General features: G+C 40.8%; 1 long non-coding RNA gene across 1 annotated transcript; it reads right to left on the bottom strand.

Annotated features, from left to right (window-relative positions):
• Positions 1–215: 215 nt before the first annotated feature.
• On the bottom strand, positions 216–2,295 carry LOC125385783. The gene is made up of 3 exons (XR_007225408.1): positions 1,942–2,295; positions 1,357–1,493; positions 216–1,275 (listed from the first exon to the last, which is right to left on the bottom strand). It is a non-coding gene; the product is annotated as an uncharacterized LOC125385783 (long non-coding RNA).
• Positions 2,296–9,390: the final 7,095 nt, after the last annotated feature.

Raw genomic sequence — 9,390 nt, 5'->3', positions numbered from 1 at the left:
TCCGTCGAATATCGAAATATTTACGATGCCCGCGAAATTCGTTCTAAACTCAAAGCACTATAAAATTAGTCGCTCTTTTTATTTCATTACTTTTTATTAAAATAGTAACACGATATCATAGTATATACAATAACACAGAAAATATTATATAATTGTTATACACATATCACTGTGTAAAATTATAATAGATATTATAAAGTATAATAAAGTATATAGTATAATAAAATTATTAATTTTTCAGAAAAACACTTCTAATAATACCATAATGTAGCATAGATAGCAATGTAGAATATATTAGCGTAGTCTGTTTTGACAAAAATTTGACTTATACTCTTTTGCTATCCCAACAAAGATGTCATATTAAATTTATATCCAAGATAGATGTAAATACCTCAAGTTTTGACAAATTCAAAATTAGATACGAAAACTAAGGGGTGTAAAGTATAATTTATTAATATCTAAGAGGGAGGTAAAAGGGAAGTATAATGGAAACTCGTACTCGTGAGTGACATCAAATAAAATCCCCCTTAATAATATGATGGGTCGTCGAGGTGCATATGCGACGTAATTAAGTAAGAATAATTCAAAGGAAGATACGGAGGTGAGTAGCGGGGTTACAGCGATACATCATGAAAGATGCTCGCACTTGCACGCAATTAATTCTGAAATGCATATCATTTGGAAACAGGTGAATTTAGAGTAACGCCGCACCGTTTCGCGCGTGTATTTCATACGAGTCTCCTTCGGCTGGCGTCTTCGTCGTTGCTTTTAAGGTTTGTAACGTAAAGCTATTTTAGTCACTCGAGACAATTTGAGGTGACATCTTATTCTACTCCGTCCGCTGTAAAATAGTAATATCTATACGTAGACACGGTAAGTTCCTTCCCACGTTCTCTGTCTATCCCTCTGAGGCATAAATTTCGTATAAAATATTCCCAGCATGAAAATATTCTCTTCCCTGGTGAAGTGACATCTTATTCTATTCAATTCAGCGCACAAAACAATCCAGCGCCCGCGAGATTACGTAAATACCCTTTCCGCGTATCCGGCCACTAATGCGAAGTCATACTTGAAACATCGTTGAAATTTCCGATGTTACTTACCAATCCACCACCTTTATTTCGATGACTTTATTTATACCGACTAATTACGGGCAATAAAGTCGACGTCTGTGAGGCTAATCGGGTTTCAAATAAACTCTCACTCGTTGTTCCAATATGTAGTGTTAAGGAATTACTGAATTTTTATATTATAACCATTTTATTGCTTTCTTTTCTGAAAGAAAATTCTTAATACACGAAAATGGTCGGTAACTATATTCTTTTCTCATATGTCAGAAATGATAAATTAATATACCTTAATTATTAAAAAATTCATAATCCAAATTTTTCTTCAACTTTCTTGAAACGTCCTGGATACTTAAATTATAACTTCTAATTCAACAACGTCCTTATATGTATACATTTTTCCAAAACCGAATATCAGCATCTTATCTATAATCAATTTATATTTAAAAATCTATCCAATCACATCTCGTTAAAACATACTGTATACCTAAAATAATAGAAACTCTAAGGTACATTATCTAAAGTACAAACTACACAGGTACATTATCATTCGCAAGTCTTAAGACACTCAGTAGATCAGTTTCAAAATTGAAGAAAATTAAGCACACAATAAAAACATCAAGAAATAATATTTTTTTAATAAAAAGAAAACGTATATATTACTGACATATTGACATATACATAACGACGTCATAATATAATAACAATTTTATTCAAACGTGCGTGTAATTTAAAATCAAAAGTTTTATTAAAAGTAAAAAATGTCCTAAGACTTTGGAGCGGAGGTGTATATATATCTACGTATATATCAAATTTTTTTAATCTTTGTGAAATATTCTATACATCAAAAATATAACTTCTAATTTAACTTCACCTTTTATATCTATATCTATATACTCCTCTTGTCTCAAGTATCGGCAAAAAGTATTAGAACCTTCGATTCCAGTTATCCCACTCCCACGTCTCTCGAGTCCCGTGAGAGTTTCGCGAAAAGAATAGCGAGTGTCGTTGAGTCGTTCATTTTTAGATAACAGTTTCATACTAAAATTACGACTGGTTCGATCGACCGTGTCGTATCGAGTGTTCACCGTCGGCTGCCTCCCGCAGCAGTCCTGCGAGAGCCCCACCCCAGGGGTGTACACACGTTCCTACGCCTATGTACTTCACCCTGGATACATATATGTACGCGCGAAATCTGCACCGGTTACATATATGTACCCCGTACACATAAGTGTACTCACATCGGGCATACATAAGGGTTGATAGTGCTCCGGCGAGCAAGCCACCCTTATATGCAGGGCGTGGCCAGAGTCCACCAATCAGAGGGCGGGGAATCCCCGAAAGACCAAATCGAACGAAGTAAAAATTTCAGCGGTCGCGTCAAACGCCGACGCCAAAGGGGATGAGCGCGGTTCATCCGGGCTTTACATTTTCGTTACTTATCCTTGCGTTCGCGATCTTCCAGTATCCGTGTATCTTTCCTCTTGGTTCGTTTTCTTACAAGTTTCATAGCTTATTCTAATGTATATTAATTATTATTAACGATTGATCGATGGTCGATTAAGAGCATAATGAAGCTTGAAACATGGGGCGATTGAGAAAATAAGGTACATAAATTGAAATTAATTGCACTGTATAGAGTAATTACGATAGTTATAGGCAATGGCAATTATTAGAGCTATGATTTCTGATAACAGCGTTTATTATACTGCCAGTATTATTTACATTTTATTATCGATATCGCTAGTAACTGATAATTATAACGTATGATTTTACGGCTACTGTGTTTGTTAATTATTTCTAGAAATTCTTAGATATATTTGGGGAGAACATGATAAGTGGAAAATACGTATCAAAATTATAATGTCGCTATGATGTGACAAAAATTCTTTTCGATTATTAACAAAATCGCAAGAGTGTTCAAACTATAATATAAATTATTGAAGTAACATCTGCAATTTATTGTCGTTCCTCGTTCATCAAATACTCATAACCCATTCCATTTTTCTACCACGGCCTCAAAAACCAAGCGTGCCACACGATACCTCATCATCCATCAAAACATTCTACCATCTGTACGGATAAATGACATATTCCATTGCATTCCAATGCACGTCACGGAACTGAAAAACTACCCTCGATATACAGGACGTAGGTAACTTGAAAGAGAAAGATGAATATATCGTTAAAGGTAAGAAAGGAGAAAGAGAGAGGGAGAGAGAGAGAGAGAGAGTTAGAGAGATGGAAAGAGAGAGAAGAGGTAGAGTAGCAGGGTCTGCGTTTAATAGCCGTAGTGTTACCTCGGAGGCCTTTTGCCATTAAGAATCCCGCAAGACCGTCCTCGCGGGCCTTCTCCGCCTTCCAGGCCGCGTTACCCCTTTCCGCAATTCCGACATATTACACGGTGCCCCGGCGGAGTGGATGTAATACGTGTTCGTAGCCGACTATAACTATACATTGCCCGTAGGTAGACCTCGGTACCACTAAAATCATTAGAAACACGTGCGCCATGCAGCGCGCAGAATCCTCGTCCCTTGCCATTAGAATGCTTAGACGGTGTTGTATCCGGAGATCAATATCAAAACAACGCCGCATGACCGCCCACTCTCACGGAAAATCCACCGGGGAGAGAGTCGACATGCTTCCTCGGAAACTCGCCTCCCGCACGATATCCGATATTTTGTGTTACGATACGATGCATCATTTCCTGGGAGACTGACTTTTTTTCTTTGATTGGAAAAGTTTTATTTTTATATATTTTTATTAAATCGAGGATAGTTATTGGACTAGAAAATTCAATTAATGGGTTTTTTTGTGAGAATAGTTTCGTAGAAGTGGAGTCCGAGGATTGTTCGTTCCGCATTTATTTTTGGCATGTTCGAATGATTGCGATGTTTATGGAAAAGCTACATTTTAATGGAATTTAATTCTGAGTATTTACATATTTATTTGTTTTAACTTTAAAAAAAAAAGAAAGAAAGAATTGATCTCTATATAACTAAATTCTTCGACATTTTTGAGGAAAGGTTCGTCGACCCCGTGAAAACTATATCGAGCATTGCTAAAACGAGAACCAGTGTCTCGCTCAAAGACGTCGAAATGCTGTCATAAATGAGGAACGACATCCACCATCTTTAGCCTACGCGAACTCTTGGTTCGCGGTGGCGACCCGCGTAACGACTGACCTCTTCGCGGGAAACTTTTTCGCATACGCACGGTTTCACCCTCCTAGAGCAAACCGCGCGTTCACCTCAAAGGGGACAGAGTTCTCTGCTTCTCTAGCCTCGTTAATCGTGTCTGCACGCAGTCTGTATACGCGTAGTTCACCAGAGACTAGCTGTTGTCCCGCTCGAAGATTAAACGAAGAAAATACCGACACGTACTTATCGTATCTAATAAATTAATTTTTAATAAATCTAATAAACTAGTTTTTCTAATAGTTACCTTTGATCGTTTTTGTTAAAAATTAAGAAAATATGATTTTCGTTATGACTGTAGAAAAATTCCATAGTATCTTCAAAGTCAAGACGTGTTTCTTTTTAAATTTATATATACTTCATTATAGATCAGATATTTTCTATTGGTTTTGTATCAAGGAATTAGGATGAACAATCTAATATTATAACATATGTTGTTTTTAGACTTCTATTCGGTATAGACGTGGCTTCAATATATAGAATCGTCCTTTTTTTTGCAAAATCCATTTTTTCCTAAAATAGATAATTTAAAGGTTTTCGAAATGTCTAACCTTGCATTGGAATTGTCCAACTTTGCACCTTGGCACAAGCGCAAACATCAAACTGTTATTTAAATTATTTAACCATATACTTCGAAACAATGACAAATATTAAATTTACATTAAAATTCTCTAACTTTGCACTGTTATTAGATATTTCACACCTCTTCGAATCACTAGTTTTCCATATACGTACCTCTACAGCTTACTTATCTACTTTTACTCGTTCTCATTAAATTATTGAAAACCATGACAAAGGGAGAGGAGGGAGATGACGAAGAAGTTGAATGAGAACATGAAACGATGTCGAAAAAGGAAGCAGAGATAGGAGGAAGAAGGTCAGATAAGAAGAAGAAGAAGAAGGTCGACGTACTTTCCTCGTCGTGCTGCTTAAAATTCATAAGGCGCTCTGTTTACTTACTAAAGATACGCGACCCACCGCCTCCTTTCCACAGTCGTGCCACCCTGGAACGTCGCCGCGATGAGAGCCCGTGCTTTATCGCGGAAAATAAAATTATTGGTTGCACTTTTCTCGCGCTGACGGCTCGGCTCTTTTTATCCTCGACACGTGGCTTGACGGCAACGACGAATCGACACGACACGGCACGACACGACACGACACGACACGGGTGTGCACACACTCGAAACCAGCCCGAGAGTTTTCTGCGGGCCGCGCGTTTTAAAAAGCGCCCCGCGGCTGTCGCCGACACGCTCGCCCGCCGAGAGCCTGCTCAAAGAGGCCGTTTGATATGCTGATATCGCGCAGTTTACCTTCGCAATCTCCATAACGCGCCGTTTCTTAGCCGCGGTTAGAAATGTAAATTCGAGAACGATCTCTCTCTCTCTCTCTCTCTCTCTCTCTCTCTTAGACCAGCCGGGCCTATCGCCCGTGAGTCGCTTGTTTTTAAAGTCCCTCGATCACGAACTGCCAATGATTAACTCGTTTACGGAACGCTATAGGCGTCGCCGACTTTTCGATTAGCTTCGTGGAAGTTTTTTCTAGAGAAACTTTACTTTCGTATGTCCTTATTTTTCTAATGTTTATATCTTATATTTTATCTTTCCTTGTTCTTCTTTCTTTCGCTTAGCTTCTTTTATTTTCTTTGGACAAAATACAGGATAGATGTGTTTATATGTCGGGTTGAGGGTATGATTGGAGGTGTGGGCGTGTAATGAATCTTCACCAGCATTAGCCATTGTCAAGGTACGATCCAGGGTTTATTGGCACAAGTATGGAGATGTGAGATTTGACAAATAACTGCGGCGGTTAGGCACTCGCGATGCTAATGACAATAGTCTTAGGTCCGATAACGAATCCGCGGTCAACGGGACTCTTTTACTCTTTACTCGTCGGCAACGCCTAGGTGGTACTCTCAGTTAGCACGCGAAGTAAGCACTCTGTCGAAATGATACCTTAGTCGATGAAATCGTACTCGAAGCTCTCACGTTGACGCTGTTTAGGAAAAACTGAACTACTCTCTCGTGGCACCAGGTCTTTTATATTCGTGGAGACAAGTCTTCGTTCGGAGAGTGAGGGAAATTGCCGTTATTGTTAATTGGTCAGTCTTCGGAAGTGTCATTTGCGGAAAAGACTGTTTGCCTATTTTCGTTAATTAAGGATTAAGGTTTATGACGGTTCATCAGGCTGGCTGAAGATGTTTTGCGAATATGTCTCGACAACCGGCAATCAACCTATCCAAAGAATAGGATCTACATATGACGGGCCACGAGACAGAAACCGTTAGTATGCTTACTGTCGAGTGCTGTTACAACTATTTCTTTTTATGGAGGGTTATAGACTTTTTCCATGACTTTGTTAGACAAAACGTTCGTCCCTTGACCGCGGCTACGTTCGGTGACTGGTTGTCACCTCGAACCCAAACTCATTCTCATAGATTGCAGGCAATTACAATTGGGCTGAAGGACGGTGATTATTTAACTACGGCTATGGTAGAATCCAAATTACAATATTAGGTGTTTTTCCTCCGGGAAAGGGAAGGCTCCGGTGTCTCTTCATCTCCGACATATATATTAGTGTTTGTAGGCCGGTTACATTCAATTATCTTACATTAGATAGCGACAAATTTTATTTGAGATAAAGAAACAAGATAGTAGTTTGATATAACGAATTATTGCAATTAGGTATATTATTATTTTTCATTTTAGAAATAACGTAGAGAAAACGACTATGTCTCGTTAAGATCAAATGGTATTAAAGTAACAACAAATAGCTTGGATTTTAATGTTAATTTGAATTTTCTAAGTGTTCGTAAAATCTTGGTTTATCAAATGATTTTGACAAAATAACAAGTTTGGAAATATTTTTAATGATTTTTAAGATAAATATTGTACAAGTGCCAATTATGTACTTGTATGAATGCAGATAATGTGCATCCATGTGTGTGTGTGTGTGTATACAAATACATATATAACATATGTATACAAAAGTATTTATGCAGAAATTTTCATTGAAATTTTAAATGTCCATAAAAAGAAAATACGAATAATATTAATAAAAAAGAAATATGAAGCACGAAAAACATCTCGAATAACCAGCATCCAATCAACATACATGTAGAACCAATCGACCAGAATCCAACCTACAACTTTAATCGCGACATGCGCCGAGATCTTTGTTAAATCATTCCCATTTCCCAATAAAACACGTTCATCGTCGATTCGATAATAGGTAATCCTCGCCGGGTATCTGAGCTCCCTCACCACGATTTTAATATCAACCCCTGCCTCTCTGGAAACGAATTTCCCGACAACGGAGATAAAATTCAGCGACGGTGGAACGGGGGTCAATTAACGTGGCGGCAAAAAGGTGACCGACACCGGGTTGACGAAAGTGAAAACTCGCTGACACGATTTTCTCCGATTATCCGTGGCTCTACTTATGTTTCTTAACAATGTATCTATACCTTTCACCTATGTGTTCATGGACACTAACATATTCAACATATATATACACATGTACACTGTACACACGCTTAAAACATTGAAAGCAAACTGTACGTGTATTTCACAACCGCCCCCGCGTTATAATCTCGTTGCTCGGGGCGACGTTGAATAAAGTACCCGCGGTGTGACGGTATAACGTGAGGCACCAACTATTAACTCATTAGTCGAAGTTCTTCGTATTATCGCATTCTCTTTGAGGCCGGCTCGGTATTCTCGCATTCGCGGATGGCTGGGGGCCGAACGCGGGCCGAACATCGTGGCCGAGGGGTGGAAACAGCGGGATGGAAATAGGACGCGACGCTAACAGAGAAACGAGAAGAGAAAGGAAGACACAGAGGGAGGGAGCAAGGGTACGGCAGGAAGGAACGAAGATGACGATGACGAGGGACACGAAAGCGATGTGGATAGGAGGGGAGGATCGGGAGGACCCGGAGAACGTTGGCAGAAATGGTGACGATGTCGACGCAGGGGTGGGTGGTTGGTTGGGCGAGAGAAAAGAGGTGGATGTGGGTGGTAAGGGTTGAGGCGAGAGAGCACGCAAGGGATGATAGGGCAAGGAGGAAAAGGACAGGGGCCAGGAGGCGGGTGTGGAACGATGGTAGAGGTAAGAGGCAGAGAGACCTGCTGGTAGTGTAGTGCTCGCAGAAAGGGTGGCTGGTAGCAGCTCGGGGGTGGTTGCACGCCCGGCATTGTTTCGAACAGGCGTGTACACGTACATACATCTATTTGGCACATAGATAAAGCATCTTAGAGACCGCCGTAGAAGGGAACCTAGTACGATGGGAAGAGAGAAGCCTGAGGACGAGGCACACAGGAGGAGGTTGAGGTGAACTGGAGAAGAAACTGGAGTACGGGCTGCTGCCTAGTACGATGGAAGAGAGGGTGGGAGAGGGTTAGAGAGCGAGACAGAAGAAGAGAACGGCAGAGAGAAGCAGCAGCAGCACCACCAGTACCAGCCAGCCATCTTGCCACAAACTTGACTCGACCAATCAGCGTCGAGGCTGTGGTCACCGTTGTACCCTAGCTCCCTTCCTCCCTCGTATCTCTCTGTTCCTATGTTCTCTATGGTTCCTCAGCTCTGCTTCTCTCACCCTCTCGTCGCATGAGTCGACCTCTCTCTCTTATGGTCCGTAGTAACCCGGCAGCAGCACCTGCCAGCCAACCCTTTAATTCTAATCAATTTACTCTTGCGCGAGCCTCAACCCCTCGTGTATCCTCCTGAGCACGACTGAACCTCAACCGCGCGCTACCTCTCTTCCCGTATCACCCCCGCCACGTCCCACGTCGAGCTTCCATCCTCCCTTGTAGTTTCCACCTCATCCTCCTGTACCGACTTATTCGCGATCCCTCTCGAACGAACCCCTACTACATCTGATAACGGAACTACGTTCGGCCGCACGGAACTCCTGCTAACCGGCTAAATAATTAGCGCGGGGAGATTAATTGCCGGGAGTTAAGTCGCGAGGCTGCCACGGTAACGACCCTCTTGTGACCGTGCTTGACGGTCGGTTGCTGATAATCCGCTGTAGATCCGAACCGGTGGATTGACCACGGTATGGAAATCGGGATCAAAGGATCAAACGAAAAAGTTGCTTTCTGCGATGAGTAAGAGCTGGATTGCTC

Source organism: Bombus terrestris, chromosome 10 (genome assembly GCF_910591885.1).
Source record: "Bombus terrestris chromosome 10, iyBomTerr1.2, whole genome shotgun sequence".
Taxonomy (NCBI): Eukaryota; Metazoa; Arthropoda; class Insecta; order Hymenoptera; family Apidae; genus Bombus; species Bombus terrestris.
The sequence above is the reverse complement of the archived record's forward strand: the minus strand, read 5'-3'. Positions and strand labels throughout refer to the sequence as shown.